Source organism: Neolamprologus multifasciatus, chromosome 6 (assembly GCF_963576455.1).
Source record: "Neolamprologus multifasciatus chromosome 6, fNeoMul1.2, whole genome shotgun sequence".
In the NCBI taxonomy this organism is placed as follows: Eukaryota; Metazoa; Chordata; class Actinopteri; order Cichliformes; family Cichlidae; genus Neolamprologus; species Neolamprologus multifasciatus.
In genome coordinates this window covers 16,038,210-16,056,378 of record NC_140444.1, presented here as the reverse complement: position 1 = coordinate 16,056,378, position 18,169 = coordinate 16,038,210, and the positions used below count along the sequence as shown (strand labels likewise).

The 18,169-nt window shown below is 40.7% G+C and overlaps 1 long non-coding RNA gene across 1 annotated transcript in view; it reads right to left on the bottom strand.

Moving 5' to 3' along the window:
- The window catches only part of LOC146516711 (uncharacterized), a 138,523-nt gene that overhangs the window by 11,445 nt on the left and 108,909 nt on the right, over positions 1-18,169 (bottom strand). The window contains exon 2 of the long non-coding RNA XR_014874694.1: positions 1-18,169. This exon is cut by the window's left edge and continues 11,445 nt beyond it; it is cut by the window's right edge and continues 12,469 nt beyond it. This is a non-coding gene — a long non-coding RNA (uncharacterized LOC146516711).

Sequence of the window (18,169 nt, the reverse complement as noted above, 5' to 3'; positions counted from 1 at the left end):
ATATTATTAAGAGGTGTAAAACAAAAAAAAAAATCTTTAACATGTAACAGCTCTGTGGTAGGCTACTTATGACTGTTACTTTAACTTTGCATTTTCAACACAATAATAACATGTTTTGTTAGCAGAACTAAAATAATTACAAGTTTTTTCTTACTATTTTCTTATGTTTTATTACCAACAAAACCAAACAGTTGGGAAGTTGAAGAAAAAAAACCCTCTAATAGTATCTATCTGAAATAAAGCTGCTTTAAAGCTATGCAGAGTCCCACCTGTGCCTCTGCAAATGAATCGAATTAAAACAGTCTACTTTGATAACAATAAACAAAACACACAGTTATGGTTTTATTAAAACACACAGTGGAAGTAAAAACAGACGGGCCACAGATCAGACATAATGATAAGCTAGCAGCATCGGTGCTGAAAGCTAACAAATCTGCCTACGCACTGTTAAATTCACTTAAACACGGGGTTTGAAATCGTGTTAGCATGTTACATGTTAAAGATGATGCCAGTACAATTAGAAAAAGTGCACTGCACAAGTATGGCTTGTTTGGAAGGGTTACCACGAGAAAACCTCTTCTCTCTAAAAAAACAAAACAAAAACATGTCGGTACGGATCTGAAGAAATCAAAAGACTTCTGGAACATTGGTCTCATCTGTCTAAAGGACAAACTGGAGATGTTAGATCATAATGAACAGAACCACATCAGGAGAAGAATAATTTATCACATCAGCACAATGCCTCATGGTAGTAGAGGGCTCATGATTTGGGCCAGCTTTGCCTGGGACTTGGGCACTTTGCAGTCACTCCACTATGAGCTGTGAACACTATGAATACTCCAAACACAACAACAAATCTACAACCGAATGGCTAAAAAAGAATCAAGGTGTTTCTCCTTCAATGCATGAACTAAAGAGAGCTGTGCATCAACAAATGGCCACAAACCTCAATGAACGTAATTGTAGAGAAGAGTGGGTCAAAACTCCATGATGTGATCATTTTATACTTCAAGTTACGGCTGATAAAGGTGATTCCACAAGTTACTGAACTTCTTATTCTCTTATTCAAATAAAGCTAGCCTTTTTGTTAAAACCATGGGGAGTCTGTCTTCAGATATCAACCAAATGTCCCCATGTTCTTTCTCTTTCTTTCCTGATTCTTTTCTTTCCTCCACACACTCCTCTTTTAATGCCTTGTCGCTTACAGAGAAACAGGACATACTCATTTGTATCACACTGCTCTGTGCATTTGGAAAGGTTGGCGTGGGAGCAAAAGAGGATGGCGAAGGTCATTTACATATTCACTTAACAGAGTGTTGCCTCTCTCTTTTCTGCACTGTGGCGCTTTAATCAAAGCAGGCGGCGCTGTCACTGGCCCTGGAGCACCTTTGAAACACACTGACACCAGTGTCATGCTGAAAAGGACATGCTTTATATCCCCTTAAATAGCTTGCAAAAGGGTCCCATTGACTACACAAGCAGCCAACACTTCCATGCCTCTTCGTTCTGGCCTCTATTGTACTGAATGTGACAACTGAATGTGTCAATGATACTGGCTGAACACAGCGCACTGTTTAACAATATCTTGTGGGTTTTTTCTTCAATAGGTTTGTAGCATTAGTGCACGGTGCATATTTATATTGATATCCGTGAGATGGAAAAAAAAAAGGAGAAAACGTATTATGGGGATGTGTAGTTTGTGATATAATTTTAGCTGTTTCCTTCTTAAAGGGAGGGCTACACAAACACTGATACAGAAGGTAATGACATGCAGACATCCACATTCAAACCAGAACACACAGCACACACACATACACAGACTTACACTCACACACTAACATGTGCACATACAGTAAACCCCTTCAGCACATGCAACCTAGAAGCGCGGCAGTACAGTATGAAGGCTGTCATCCATCAAGAGGTATTGCCTGTCCTTATTAGAAACTCCTAATCCACTTGTTTCTGCAGTCTATTCTCTTGGTAGTCGCCCTGTACTATCACTTTAATGGGCCCAAAGAGCTTAGCACGCACACACACACACACACACACACACACACACACACACACACAAAAAGACACAAACACATTCTCTCTCCTTCTCCTCCTATAATGGTCTTGGAGTGCTGAGAGTGAAAGAAGAGAAATGTTGGGCCATTGCTGTCAAGCTATGAGTGTGTGTGTCTGTGTGTGTCAGAGAGAGAGAGAGAGAGAGAGAGAGAGAGAGAGAGAGAATTATAGGGCGGGAGAGCACCTAATGTTTTTTTGTTCTTTTTCGAAGAGCAAATCCAGTATAGTTTTTACATTTTCTGCCACTTATCCAGGTCTATAGGTCACGGGGGCAGCAGTGTCCTCCTACCTCGCCACCTCCCCCAGCTCCACTGACACATTCTCTCCAGGGTGTCCTTGGACTACAAGGGGGCTCCTCCTAGTAGGATATGCCCTACACATCTCACCTCGGAAGCTTCCTGGTCAGACTCCCGAACCACTCTAACAGCTCCATTCAATGTGAAGGACTAGTGTCTTTACTCTGGCTTTACTCTTCTTCCTGAATAACCAAGCTCCTTACCATATTGCCAAGACAGACCACTGACATTATTTGGTGGAAAATCCTTTCCATCGCTTGTATCCACAACCTCATTCTTTCAGTTGCTACCTACAGCTTGTGGCCTCTGACGAGGGTGGGAACACTACATAACTACATAAAAAGATGTATTCCTTGTAAACCATTTTCATTGTTGTTGATCAGGACACCTGTCTGTCTGCCAGCAGTATTACACAAATGCTGCAGGAAACATGGCGGAAAGGTGGAGTGTGGGCAAAGGAAGTAAAAAAAAATCTGACAACTTGAATTTTCACAATAAAAGTCTTGCCTCAGTGGCATGCATTTCTATATAAAACCCCCCCACAAAAAACAGAAGTATTTGTTGAGTAAATAGTGGGTTTCAAATTCAGGACCCTTCACACGTTAGGTGTACCAACCACAGCTCTATGAAAGCACATTAACATTTACTTCCTATAGCCATAGTTTAAGAATGCTTATGTATGTGTTATACAGCATTGAATATAATTCTCCTAAAACTCATAATGAGTTTCATCTGCTTCAGAAAACCAAATTAGATCAAATTATTTGTTACATCTTTGGCATTCAAGTTCCCTTTGCCTTTGAAGATTAAAAAACATTTTGTAGTAACAGTTGTTAGATGCATATGCTGTTGGCTTGTAACAATTGTGAAACGTCTGCAGTATTGTGTCACAGTTTCATCTTCCTGTACCGTGAAGCACCCACATGGAGCTGTTAATGAGTAATCTTTGCAGACTGGAAATACATCAGAATAATGGAGTTTATTTTTGTTCATGATGCAGCCAAGTAATCAGGCAATCAAGTCTATGATAAAGAGATTGTTTCCCTGTTTTTTCTTCTTTTGATTCTTTGGTAGCATTCCTTTAAAGAAGTATCAAGGTAACATAACTGTGCTTTTGGAGAGCTGTTATGCCCCTTAATAGCCAAATATTGTTTTTTCACAGTCATAAGTGGCATGCATGCTAAAAGATATATTGTGTTTACTCAAACGGTTCAGTTTAATATGGACACTAAAAATACTGAATAAGACTAGCTAAAAGTTAGTCAAGTTTTCCTAACAATTACTTTTGTCAGACAAGTCCAAAGAGCAGCCATATACACTCCCATATAATGACTCCCATACATGATGCTGTCCTCTGCAGGGTTTCTTCAATATACAGCTTTGAAAAAAATGTATTGGGGCAACCATATGGTGAAGATTATTGAACTAATAAGCGTTTGCTTGTAGCCCATGGCAAATCTGAGGTCATATAACATGTCACATTTTAATTTCGTACATTCATCAAACAAGAGGCATCTCCACATATGCCATTTTGTACAGTCTACATACACCGTATGTAATCCGTACAATTAAGAGCTTGTAACCAGCCATGGCTCGCATTACAGTTGTATGAGGGAGGACTTGCGTCTTGGTGAAAAAGAGAACCAGATACAACAAAATATTGTATCGACAATGTGGTTTTGCTTTGTGAGGCTCCTCGGTGCTGTTGGATTAAGTGCAGCTGAGGTGAACGGTGTGTGTGTGTGTGTTGTTGTTGTTACACATAAAAGGGATGAAGAGTGGCTCTATGAGCACTATTTGCTCCATTTGTAATGCTTTATGCTGCTACATGTCTGTGTTTGTGTTTACTTGTGAACGTGTGGAGGTGTTTGGGTGTGTTTGTGGATATATGTGTGTGTGTGTGTGTAAGCGAGCCAGTGTAAGTGCGGCCCCATCACTTCTTTCTTCTCTATGTAGTCTCTCAATTAGGCAGCAAGCGGGCCCATGGGGAGCCATTGTTTGAGCAGCTGGAAGACAAACAAGACCGCCACAGCACACAGGAGCTCCCTGGGCAACACTCGAAACCGCCGCAGTCATTCACTCACCGTCTCCTGAACATGCACGCATATATGCTAACACTATATTTGCATATATTTATCAGTGCATATAGGCACAAATCAAAAAAAGCATAAAAAAGAGAATAAAAAAATAGAAATAAACCTAGAAACACACACACAAATAGCAGAATCTGACACACAAATCATAAACCACATGTACGCATACACACATAAAGAGGTTTATACCACTGTGCTTCTTGGTAAATGGACCAAAACCACGGATCTGGGGGGGGGAAAAAGAGGCCACACATGTTTACGCACAAATTACACCCTGTGGAATCACTTAGTCCTGTTTCTACAACAGAAAGCCACAGAGTGTTAGATGATAATGTGAACATGGATATGCCCTTATGCCAGTTTACTTAAACTTAATTAACAGCAGCTTTGGCGGTGCAAGTAGCCATAAAGACCACAAGGATTTTGCTTTCAAATTTCAGCCCACTTACGGGAGAACAGAGGCGAAAGGGAGCGCGCTCCCCTCTCTGCTTGCTTTCCATCTGTCTCCATTACTCCCTCATCCTCTCATCCCTTAATCTCTGCTTTTCTCTCCAGAGAGCGAAATAGAGGATTTTCAAGTCATAAAAGTTTTATGGGAATCGTAAAGGGTGAACATGTACAGTCGGCCCTTCTGAACTCTCACTGGCGCTCTTTACATCCACCTGAGATGAGAGGTGTTCAGTCAGCTAAAGAACCAAGTCTAACATTAACTTATTTTGAGTTTCGAGTATTGTCCTGTTTTATTTCACCTCTTCTGATTTTGCCATGTGATTCAGGTTAATTCTACTCACCGATGTGTGTGTGTTTAGTGGTCTGAGTCTATGTTCACACTAATGACCACATCGCTGAGGAAAGGAAGAAAAAAAAGCTCAGTGAAAAATGAAAACTTTTCATTCAGCTTCAAGCCGCAGACACTATTAGTCCGCATTAGAGTTATAAGTGCACAGATGCACTCCGAGGCCTCATTAAAGCACACGTATGTTTATTGCAATGTCTACCCGTGTGGATATACACCACAGCTTCCATTGTGGGTTTGTCGATCTGTCTTTTCACAAAATAAGGAAATAACTTCCACGCACAACACGGGCTTGCAAATAGAAGATGACAGTCATTCAGCTGAATGGGGAGGCAGCTGTTTTTTTCCCCCGAACCTATGTGGCAAGCAGTAAAATAGCAAGCGAGCAAACAACAAGAGAAATAAATGACTTTCTGGACAAAGGCAGCAGCAAAGCAGAAAGCATTTCTCCTGAGGCTAAGAGGGGCAATGAGAGAGAGAGATGGAGAGATGGAGGAGGGGAGGGGAGGGAGCGGGGATACATCACCTTGTGCAGCGCTCCATATCATTTGCATGGTTTATACTCTCCAAGGCCCCCACCATGCAAATGACTCATAAAGTAGAAATAGAGAGACTTTGGAGCTGGTGTCAGGAGTGAATTTATATATGATTGCCAGGCGAGCCCGGTGTCCTAAATCATTTTCAATTAGATGACACTTTCAATATCGAGCAGCTGATTTAGAGATATTAAAACTTCTTCTCCCTTATCCTCCACAGAGTTGAAAGCAAGCAAGCTTATCAGCCACCCCTCCTCATCCCCTTCCTCCCTTGCCTCTTCTTCTTTTCATCCACGTTTTCTCATCTTCCTCCTCTTAAAGGTATATGTCAGAAATATCTTTCAGAGGAAGGATCCAGCTCTTCAAAGGATGAGAAGCCCCCTGCATATAAAAATGGGGGTGATTTGAGTTCCCTTTTAAATTTACCATCCCATTATCTGGGCAGGCAATTGCAGAACTGAAACAAATAGGATTCCCCTCCACCCCCTCCACACACACACACACACACACACACACATTTTTTAGACTTTGGCAATAATTCAAAAGGTGGGGGATAGAATACATTTTAGATTTGTGATGACATGGGGCTTAATTGTCGTCAAATTACTGGCAGTTGAAGAGATAACGCTTTAAATAGTGAAGCAAAGTAAAGTCGCCTTGAAGTGCTTGTAAACCAGCACATTTTTTCAGTGTTTTACCCTCACAAGCAACCTTTATGTGCTGCGTCTTTGCTTTCACATCATCAAGACAAGCATTGATCCTGAATCTCTTTAATAGTCGTCCCTCATTCACATTCTGCACACGTGGCCCTCTCGACCTTTCTCAAGGCTGCCTTTCAAGCAGTCATTGTACCGCACTTAACTCCGGCGCATCTGTAAACCTCAGCCTGAAAGGCACCTACATTTAACCAAATGCATCGCTCCTGGTTCATCGTACCTTTCCTCAAGGCAGTAAAACTGGCTGAAATTGGCCGAGTGGGGTCCATATCAGAAGCTTTACCAGCCAGCTCAATCTCTAACACCCTATTGTGTCAACATCCAATGCACAGCAAGCCCAGCCCATTCTGAGACAATAAAATCTATATCTTAATGGACGTACTCCAAGAGAATGTCCCACAGTAATGCATCCAAATGGCACTGCCACCCCCATCATTACAGTCAACCTCTCACATTTTGTCTAACTTATGCTCAGCAACCCCACCACTCCCCCTCAAATCACCACCCCCACCCTTTTTAGAAACAATAAACCCGAGGCTTAGATGGACATCTCCCATTTCTTTTCTTCCCTCTACATGCTGCCCTCCACCTCGTCTTCCTCTTCATCCAATCCTCTCTGTCCTTCCCCTCTCCTCCCCCCACCCATCCCTGCCTGCCACTTTTCCATGTCCCTCTTCATCCCAGCGCCCGTGCTTTCCCTCCCCTTCGTCGTCTTTCTGTTTCTGTGTCTACCCCACCTCGTCGATCTCTCGCTCCATCCCATCAGCCCCCGCCCCCCCTTCTTTTACTACTCTCGGTGCGATTGTGTATGAGGCAGGTCTTGCTGACAGGCCTGGGCAGGACCGATAACGCAGGGAGCTGAACAATGGGGGAATATTGTAAAGCCTAATGGAAAGGAGCTAGAGGTGGAGGGGATCAGGGACATAAATCAGCATGCCTGGCACTGATGGGACTTTTCAACAGCCATAAGAGAGGCAATACCTCTCAGAAAACCTCAGCAGAAGAGAAGAGAGGACCTACGTACTCTACTCTTGATTCAGAATATGAGAAGAAATAACATGAGACGCAAACACACTCACTAGGGCACATATGCACGTTTTCATGCACACACAAACATTCATACACGAACAAATGTGTGTACCTCGATGTACTAACACACAAGTACACACCATCTAAAAGCACTTTTTGAAGGTCTATGTTAAGTGGGCACTGTCAATCTGTGTGGGGATGGATTGGGGGGGTGGTGGTGGTGGTGGTGGGGGGGGGGGGTTGACTTCCATAAGCAACTGAGTGCGATAACCAGTGGGGATGGATGAGTCACATTTTACTTTTATGGTGTTCTGCTATTCACTGTGTAAAGATAATGGACGGAGCCACTTAGTAATCACAGGAAGAATTAAAGAGCTTCTCTCATCTCCATTCTGACTCACTACAAAGCTTTTCTTATTCCATCACTTCTTACGCTCTCTCTCTCTTTTTTTTTTTTTACCTGCCATCATTTCTAATTATCTAGAAATAAATGCATTGCTTCTGCATTAGAAAAAAAGATGCTGTGTGTGCTGTTTTTATCCAGTCGAAATGAGAGCGAAGGCAGAGTAGGCAGAGCGGCTGTGTGTGAAGAGGGAACAAAGGTCTGGAGAGTCTGGTGAAGTTGTTTTCAGAGGACAGAATGCTGTCATTGTGTACAAACATGATTAATATTAACCTTTAAAGAAAATAAGTTGCTAATTCCACCATTCTTGTTGTTTGGTGATTGCGTGACATCTCATATTTAGACCATTTTTAGCTACGTATTTCTTAATATCTGCAATTATGAACTAAAAGAAATCACTGCATAACTTCAGTGTTTACTGTAATGTGCTAAAGTTCTCAAGCCACCCCTGATTTCTTTACGTTTTGCTTCCAAAAGAGCCAGCTTATAATTTTTAAAGTGGCCTTGAGGAATAGTTCTCCAGGCTTTCATAAGGTCTTTCAAAGTTTTTCTTCGTACCTATGATTTGTACCTATGATTTTCAGAGGAACTTTTTAATTTTTTTCCATTTTGTCAGGCCATTTAACACTGACCTATGAACCACCTTGTTGATTTATCTTTAGCAAAGAATTCAGTGCAAATTAACAAACACAATTTGCTCACATTTCTTTGTTTGAATCTACAAAATATGCCAAAAAACAGTGCGAATGGGAAAAAGCGGTATTTCGGAACCAACAAATTTGGCATTTCCAGGTGTGCAGAGCGTCCCTAAAAAATGGGAGGACAGAAGAAGAAGCGTCAGGCCTTAAAAACCTGCAGCACATGAGAGTTGAAACAGTTAAAAAGTCCAGCAAGGAGCTGACACATGACCTAAGATGTCTCTGGTACATGTTTGTTTTTAATGAAGCTTGATCAGAGATTGAAATGACAGCTGACAGCAACAGAAGACTATTTAAAATTTGACAGCAACGCCATAATGAGATGTTAAAAAATCTGAACGGCTTCAGTGTTTCCTGAATTGTTTTTTATGTCACATAATGTGTGTCTTGTGTTAAGGCAACAGATCCAAAACAAAAATCACAGAAGAGAAACTAACCCTAGTACTGAAATACTGTTGTTAAATAATGAATACTAACCAAATAAAAGACTATTTGGTGGATAAGATGATAAGATAACATGTTCCACATTATTAGACCAAGTGCAATCATTTTAGCCAATTTTTTTGTGACACAAATGTGACTCTGTGTGGAATGACAAGTCAGTTAGGCGTCCTTCATAGTTCTTAAATATCCATTAATCATTTCCCCCCTATTCATATGCCTGACTCTCACACAGATAAGGGCTTTGCATGAAAGAGGAACTGGATAAGACAGAAAGAGGGGGGGGGGGGGGGAAGACAGGGAAAAGGGGGAGATCACAGACTTGTTAAAACTAATAAGCTGCTACAGAGCCACGTGGAGAGGCCCTGGCGAGATGGGAATTGCTGATTAAATTAAAGGCTCATTAATCAGCCCTTGACCATGACTCCCCATTCCTCTTGTTCAGCCCATGCCACTGACTTCCCCCATTTTTTGTCTTGCCTTTTTACATCCCTCTTGCCAAGAGAGGGATCTCCCGCTGAAGGGTCAGGGTTAAGAGTCAGCAGGAGAGGGGAGGGGGGGGATTAGAGGGGAGAATACCTGGCAAGCCTCTTTTCATGATTAGTCTGAAAAAATAGCAATCTGGCCTTCTGCCTACTTGTCTGCCTCCTGGTGAAAGTGAGTACATCCAGGGCCATCGTTTTCTGCAATGCCAGCAGTCTACCACCTCACATTTACACACAGCCACTCACTTTCTCTCTTTTTCATCCAAACTCAGACAAACAAAGCTTTGCTGGCAGCCAGCTAAATTTCTGCTTCGATTTGGCTGCAATTCTGGCAGCATTGCTGGTAATCTGTTTGGCTCACTTAGTTAAAGAGGAGCAAAAAGTGAATGAGCGATGGCTGTCGGGATGAGTAGGCAACACTGATGATGAAGTGGTTTAGAGAGCAGAGTGCCTGTTTCATAATGGTGGTGATTATGCTGAGGTCATTAGAACCTACACATTACATCATGGCTGCCAGCAAGGGGAATCCCCTCTGGTTCACCTTAATGGAGAAAAATGTGTTTTACCCTCATTGCAAAACCAATCAATTAGTCATTCAGTCAGCCAATCAATCAGTAAATCCATCAGTTAGTCTTGAATGATCCCTTCCTTCCCTAATATGAAACATGCATTATGGATGTTGTGTCTCCTCTGATGTTCTTAGTGGAGAAAAACATCATGTCCTCATTATGGTTCAATCAATTAGTTAGTCAGATAATCATTCAGAGAGCCAATCCACCAATCAGTATTTAAATGCTTCCTATATGAAAGACAGCCTTTGTGTTTACTGTTATTGGGATGGTGATACTCATTTTCAGTCTCGGGTTTTGTTACCTCTTTTGTTTGTGTGTGATGGAAGAAGTATTAACATCACTGTTGTAATAATAAAGCTTTGTCATAATCATCACAATCACAACCATGACTTGTAAGAGTCCCGCAAAAAGTTTACTGAAAGTGCATTAGATTAGTGATTTATTGTTTTATTGGATAAATTACCATTTTAGTCACGTTGAAATTGGATTTGGACTAATTATGGTGCAGAATGTGAAAACCAAGCTGACGTGCTAAACTTGTTTCCTGAAATGAACATGAAAAAAAAAATTTTTTCTACTTATTTTCTTTTTTTCTATGAATGTTTGACATGAAGATGTCAAACTGTGTCTGTTCTTTGGATTACTATGATTAAACTTCTGCAGCCACACAGAAAAGTCACCAGCATCACAAAGAGAGCAAATTTTGCTGAATGACTGGCCAGGTCGTACCTCTGGGTGTGTGTGGCTACACTGAGCGAGGGGTTTCCCCTAATAGCTGAGAGTTTTCCTGGACAAGGATTCGGGCCAAAATAGTGCATTGTTTGTTTGCAGATTTTGCAACAGAAACTGTCGCTAGCTATTTTTCTGTTAATTTTATTTTTGAGTCATTTTCACAAGCATGGGTATTTCCCCAAAGAAGTCACCATTTTTCTACTTAAAAAGGTGTAAAAACATGTTAATATTTTAGTTCTGTAATTTGAAAAATATAACAAAAAATTGCAATAAAAGTACAAAGGAGGAGTTTCAGATAATCATAGCCTGCAGAGTAGTCACATGTGGTAAAGATTTGAATTATTTTAACCTATTAGTAATGTTGTTATTTACAACTTCACACAGATTTCTTTGGTCAAAAATTCCTTAAAAATAGCTCTTCTGAGTCACAAGTAAAAACTGGCAAACTTTTGCTAGCTACATATTTTATTTGGTCTAAACTTAAAAACATAAAACAAGTAAGAATGAAACAATAGCAACTAATAACTAAAGAAAATCTAAAAAATAATTTGAAATAATGAAGTAAAATGGAACAAGAACCCCAGTTTCCTGGGTAAAAATCCTAAATGCTGAAAATCCATGCATAAGACTATACTGATTACTGCAAACCCCTATAGCTGTCCTGGTTAAGCAGGCAACCCCTGTATCAGGGGCTATTTTCCTTAATGCGTGACATGGATTGGAGAATGCTGATTACAGTAACTTTCACTCTCAAAGCTGAAGTTAAGGCAATCGTGGCTCAAGAGTTGGGCGTTCGTCTTGTAATCAGAAGGTTGCCGGTTCGAGCCCTGGCTCCGACAGTCTCGGTCGTTGTGTCCTTGGGCAATACACTTCACCTGTTGCCTACTGATGGTGGTCAGAGGGCCCGGTGGCACCAGTGTCCGGCAGCCTCGCCTCTGTCAGTGCGCCCCAGGGCGGCTGTGGTTACACTGTAGCTTGCCATCACCAGTGTGTGGATGATTGTGTAAAGCGCTTGGGGGTCCTTAGGACCAAGTAAAGCGCTATACAAATACAGACCATTTGCCATTTTACACAGAGGTGACCATAACATACTAGAAAACTTTATACACGTTACAGTCTAGAGCAGCGGACCCCAACCTTTTTTGCGCCACGGACCGGTTTATGCCCGACAATATTTTCACGGACCGGCCTTTAAGGTGTCGCAGATAAATACAACAAAATAAAACTAGTATTATTTGAAAATAATTTGAAAAAAAGAAGATTTATTCATAACACACGTTAAAAGACCCAGGAAAACCGAGTTAACAATCAAAACGATAACAAAATAACGCTGAAAACCGATAAAAACCCTGAAAACTATACATTTCACACCTGAGCCTCAACTCTCGCAGCCTGGTACCAAACGACTCACGGACCGGTACCGGTCTGAGGCCCGGGGGTTGGGGACCGCTGGTCTAGAAGCCTTCTCAGTCTACACTACTGACAAGTGTTAATCTGTTTTCCATTGTTATCGGGTGAATGATAGGTTTAAAAAAAAGAAAAAAGGGATAATCATGTATTAAAACAGGTATTCCTGTATTCTACCTCTCGCCCTGTCAGGTCCCCTCAGGATAACCTGATAGATTTAACAGGGCTCCCTGACATATTTGACAGGGTCCCTTTCACTCCTTGGTTGCCCTATCCTAACTCACTCCACTGTCCCCCACTCGCTCCATCCACCGCAGAGCTGGGAAGTAATGGGATCTGTGGGCTAACTGACCCCTATATATGAAAGGCGCTGACATACAAAGCAAAGAGGGAGCGGCCACTTAAAGAGGAAGCGGCCACTTAAAGAGGAAATGGAATGAATAAGGTGGGGGAATAGAATAGGAAGGTGTTAGTGAGGGAGAGCGAGAGAGGAAAGCAGACGAGGACGATAAGAGGAGCATAGAAAAAAAAAAAAAAACAAGTGCCCAGCCATGTGTGAAAGACATAATTGAAAATGTCAAAAGAAGTAAGGAATGACAGCAATGAACTGGCTGAGCATGGCAGTGCAGGCTGTCAGTGATCTACTGCCTCTATCCTGAATAGATTCTCCCTTTCTCTCCTCTCCTATATATTCTCACTGTGGCACGTGCACACACAAGCACAGTTAAATAAAATGCAATATTCTCCTTTACTCATTTGATTTCATCCATCTGCTTTTTGTCTCAGTGTGACTTCACGTGTGTCTGGCTGGTTGTTCCCAGCAGAGCATGTGGGCGTGCAGCCACACACGGCTAGCTAAAGGCTCCTATGTGTGTATGTGAGAATATGCATATAGATGGATTTAAAAGGGAAATGTGAACACGAGATCAGCACTTGACCCTAATGTCAGCTTTACCGCTTATCCTCACTTCTGCCCTTCTCTTCGTCATGAGTCCACCTCCATTCCTCAAACAATCATCTTTTTCATCTTTCAAGACGAAGACCAGATTTGTGTCGCCCACATTTGCCATTGATGATGATATGTATGCACGACTTGTAATTCAGCAAATCTGCCCACCCTCAGGTGTGTTTTATCTTATAATAGAGGAGATTGGGGGGTCTTTGTGGGCTTTAGATGTGTTGTGGGAGACCGTAAAATGCCACTTAAGCAATATCATACAAGAACAGTATAGGTGTGCAGGTATGTGTAAGAAAAAAACCTTCATCATTTAAAATGCTTGTCACATTTAGGCGCAAGTCTGTAGTTTTATAATGGAATGAAGCAGAAAATATATATTTTTAAATCTATATGAATATTACACCAACAATATTATTTATCAGCTAAATTAAGAGTACTGGCAGCATATAAAGAACGTTTCCATTCTTCCTTTTAAAACCAAATAACACCAAAGCTTCATGTGCGAACTCAGCTAGCATTTGGATTAACAGCAGGGGAGCATTTAAGTTCAAGTGTGTCTCCTAAAAATGATAAAAATGCATTTTGAGTAAACAGGAAACATACCCAGCTTGAAATCAGACGTCTTAGCCTTCATCCAAAATCTTTGTGGTTCAATGCCAAAAAACCAGAATGTGGTTATGATCAGGATAGCCAGAGGTCCAATAGCAGTTCAGCCAGATCCTCTCGTACAAAGCAGGAACTATTCATTATATTATTGCCAAAAACGCAAATGGTATGTTTTGTATTTTTTAATACAACAATTGTATTAAGTTGTGCTCAGCCAGCCACAAGACATCCACTGAATATACAAAGAATTACATCTTTTTGCAAGGTATTTATGAAATGCATTGCCTGTTAGTTCAGTAGGATAAAACAGAATGACTCATAATATGTTATGAGAAGTTTTGAGAAGTTTGTAGAAAGTGCAGCATGGCTGATGTTCCTGAAGGACATTGAACACACAGCAAGGTAAAATACAGGTATTTGAGGTTTGAACGACAGCCAATCAGTGTCATCTGGATATTCTGGATATTTAAGCTGCCAATTGCATCGACACTAATGCACCCACATACCATCAGAGAAGCAGACTTTTGAACTGAGAGCTGATAAAAAGCTGGATGGCCTATCTCCTACTTAGTCCAGAAGACGCAACGTCCATGTTTTCCAAAAAATAACTTCAAATTTTGATTCATTTGACCACAGAACAGGTTTTTACTTTGTTTTACTACATGTTAAATGAGCTTTGGTCAAAAGAAAACGGCTTTTCTGGATAATGTACATATATGGTTTCTTCTTTGCTGGATGGCATGGTGAACTGTGTTCGCAGATCACAATTCCTTTTAGTGTTTTTGAGCTCATGCAGCGAACTCTGTGACAGAATCATGTCTGTTTTTAAAACAGTACCACTCGAAAGACTAAAGATCATTCAATATCAATATTACTTGGTGATACATTTTATATTTGTACACGGAGATTTCTCCTGTCTTTCAGATTCTTATGATGATGTGAAGATGATTTTACACTGCCGAAATTGTTCCACAATTTGTAGATGCAGTTTTTTGTAGACTGGTGAACCTCTGCCTGGCTTTACTTCTAAGAATCTTGGTCTCTCTAAGATGGAAATTTTATAGCCAATCATGACACCGACCTGTTGCCAATTAACCTAATTAGCTGCAAAACAGCTGTTTCTTTTTAGTACCACTTTTTTTAGTGGTAATAGTACCACTAGAGCCTTTTGTTCTCCCTTTCCCAGTTTTTTTGTTTTGATGTGTTGCTGCCATGAAATAAAAAAAAAAATCAACTAACATTTTTCATGAAATGGTAAAATGTCTCACGTTTGTTTTATTGTGATTAAAAAATGAGTTTATGAAATTTGGAAATCGGTGAATTCTGTTTTTGTTTACATTTACACAGCACGGCAAATTTGGGGGAAATTGTCATTTAAAACGTTCCATAATTATTTAAAACTACCAACAGATTGTAAAGAACCAACAATGTCAATGTGCTGTATTAAGAAGATATCAACTGAAGTTAAAAATTTCTTTCACTGTTAGGCTGCTTTATGTTTTATTTTTGGAGCCACAAACATAGATAGGACTTAAAATACTCTACATTCTTTCATTTTGTTGGTAATGAACACATGCAAATAACTTGAATTTTTGTTTTGTCATAATAATTGCATTATTGCATAAATAGAAAAAAAACCACGGTGTTATCAAGACAAAAATGCAAAGTTAAAGCACCAAATAATCATAAATAGTCACGAAGAAAGGCATTCTGAGCACTTTCTTATTCACAGTGTTCAAACATATTTCAGCATGCCCACTGGTAAAATGCTGCCCCCTGGAGGTGTTTGTTTCAGTCAAATTCTGTAGAGGGTAATTACAAAAAGTACCTTTAAAGTTTGTATCTTTGTGAGATCATTTATAGTAAATGCTGACCATAACATCTCTCTGCTGTTATCTTACTTTATTTAATTTAAAACATTAAGTATTGTAAGGGGAAGGGAACAAAAGATGCTGTTACTGACGAATTTCTATATGGTATGTTCTATATGAACATTTTGCAACCTGGCAGGTACTTTCATGTATTGTTAGAAAATGGATTTGCTACTGCAAATGAGCTCTACGTCATATCAATGTGCATATTTGATTTGTCAGTTAATTAATACAAGATGAAGAACTGGATTATAGATAAGGACTACAAATATTTAAAAGACCGTCCAATCAGACGTCACCATAAATATTCATCCCGTATAGGGTTCAAGAACTTCAGTTTCAGGACAGCAACATAAAGATGTGTGGCCATTTAGGGAACGTGCGGTTTCTTCAGTCATCAAAGCAAAAACAAGTCCTGAATTATCACTTCTCATTAATATCTGCACCAATTCCATCTTGAAGGAGCTAATTTTTCCTTGGAAGAAAAAACATTTTCTCAGCACCATTAATTAAAGAGAAAGCGGGGGCTGTACGGTCGTATGGAGATGTGAGGATGTAATTTGCATAGCTTGATGACATGGGTGGAAATCACTATGATACATATAGGCTTTCCGAAAAGTCATGAATATTCATTTATTCCGTACGCCACCAACACAGCACATCAAAAATAGATGTGCAGGATGGAAAACGATCTTATCGGAAAATCCACGGGTGACATACAACGTTTGGCTGCAGTCCTCCACCATGGAGAATCTGCTCAGTGATTTTAAGTTCATTGAGTTCAGAGTGTTGGTGTAAGCCGGTTTACACAGCCATTTGATAACAGAGCTCAACAGAAATGTCATGTAAGTCTTGTGTGAGAGATATCAAGACCCCCTGCTGTAAAACATGAAACTCCAAAAGACTCACTGCAGAGCAGCATACTCTAACTCGCCCATTTAGGGAAGAAGCAAATGCCACTGTGGCTCTGTGAGACAGTAACGGACTATATCCTGCAGCGAAACTGAAGGTGAACAAGGTAGCTCATCCTTGTTTCTTTTTGTTGCCAGTGGGAATCGGTTTTACTTAGGTTGTAATGCCGCCCTCTGAAAAGAGGGAATGAGAATGTTGGAGGGAGGGAGGCAGCGGCCAGGCAGTGAGGGAGCAAGAGAGGGAGGAGGATAGGAGGCAAAAATGGCTGCAGGTTATGGGGAGTTTATTTAAGACTCAAATTAAACATCCAGAGCAAAGGCGCCAACAAAAATTAAACCTTAATGACAAATTATTACCCCTATATTGGCAACTCACAAAACAGAGGGGGGGGGGGGGGTAGTTCAGTGTGCGTGCGTGTGTATAAGGAGGATATTTACTTGTGGTCTTTTGTGTTGGTGCTGAGATGATGTCAAAGACCGTTATGACCATATGAAAGATGAAAACGTTACAGAAAAAATACAGTTTGTATTACTTTGCTTATGTCCATTTAAAACACTGTAGCTGGGATTTGATGCAGAAATATTTAGTTTTAGTTTTCTTTTCATTTGCTTTGTTTTGGTAATCCTACATATATCTCATGCTATAACTGGAATGCACTATTGAGAGTAGTATTATGTATGTATGCGAGGATGTGTGCTGGCATGCGTGTCTGATCGTGTGCCCAGTTGCATCAAGTTCACCAGCATCCAAGCAAACACGCGAGTGCATCGACACAAAACAGAGGAGGGAATGAGCCAGGCAGCAAGGCAACAAGAAAGAGTGCCGACACAGCAAACAATGCTGTGACCAGGGACAGCCGGTAATGGGATAAGTGGCGGGTTGCAAATGTGTCAACTGGAGTGTGAACGCCATGTTAGGTATGCAAATGAGGAGGAAAACCTATTGACTTGGCATGCATGGCCCATCTATTCCGCAGCCGCCAGCCACACTGATACAAGACTTGTCAGAGATGGCCTGTGGTGGTTCCAGCAGTTTACACTATAAATTCGAGTTTATGGGTTATTGATTCCACCCTAGGAAAATCAATTCAATATATCACTTGCTGTAAACTAAATGATAATAAAAATGCCCTTCTTTTCCAATATATACTTTACTGTTCCTCCACTTCCAAAGGGAATTTTTATTAACGCAGGCACCATACAGGGCAAAGATAAACAAAGCTTAGGGTGCTCATTAGCCGACTGCATAATACTGCATCTCAGTTCAGATGTGGCTGTATCTCAATAAACTACAACTACTGATGAAAACAAACATAGAAACAAACATGGATGAGTACAGAGGGATTTGGCTGCGAGGCTGAAGGGACCAGCATTGCTGCACAGCTTTGCACAGTTTTCTATATGTTGTAGCTGTTTATTGTCACCAGGGGGCAGTGTCAAAATTTTTAGAACAGCCAGTTTGTGGGAGAAGAGCTAAGTGATAACACACGAAGCGCTGAAGTGAAACACTGTACAACGTGTCGAGTGCAGCCACTGTCTGTGCCTTTAATGC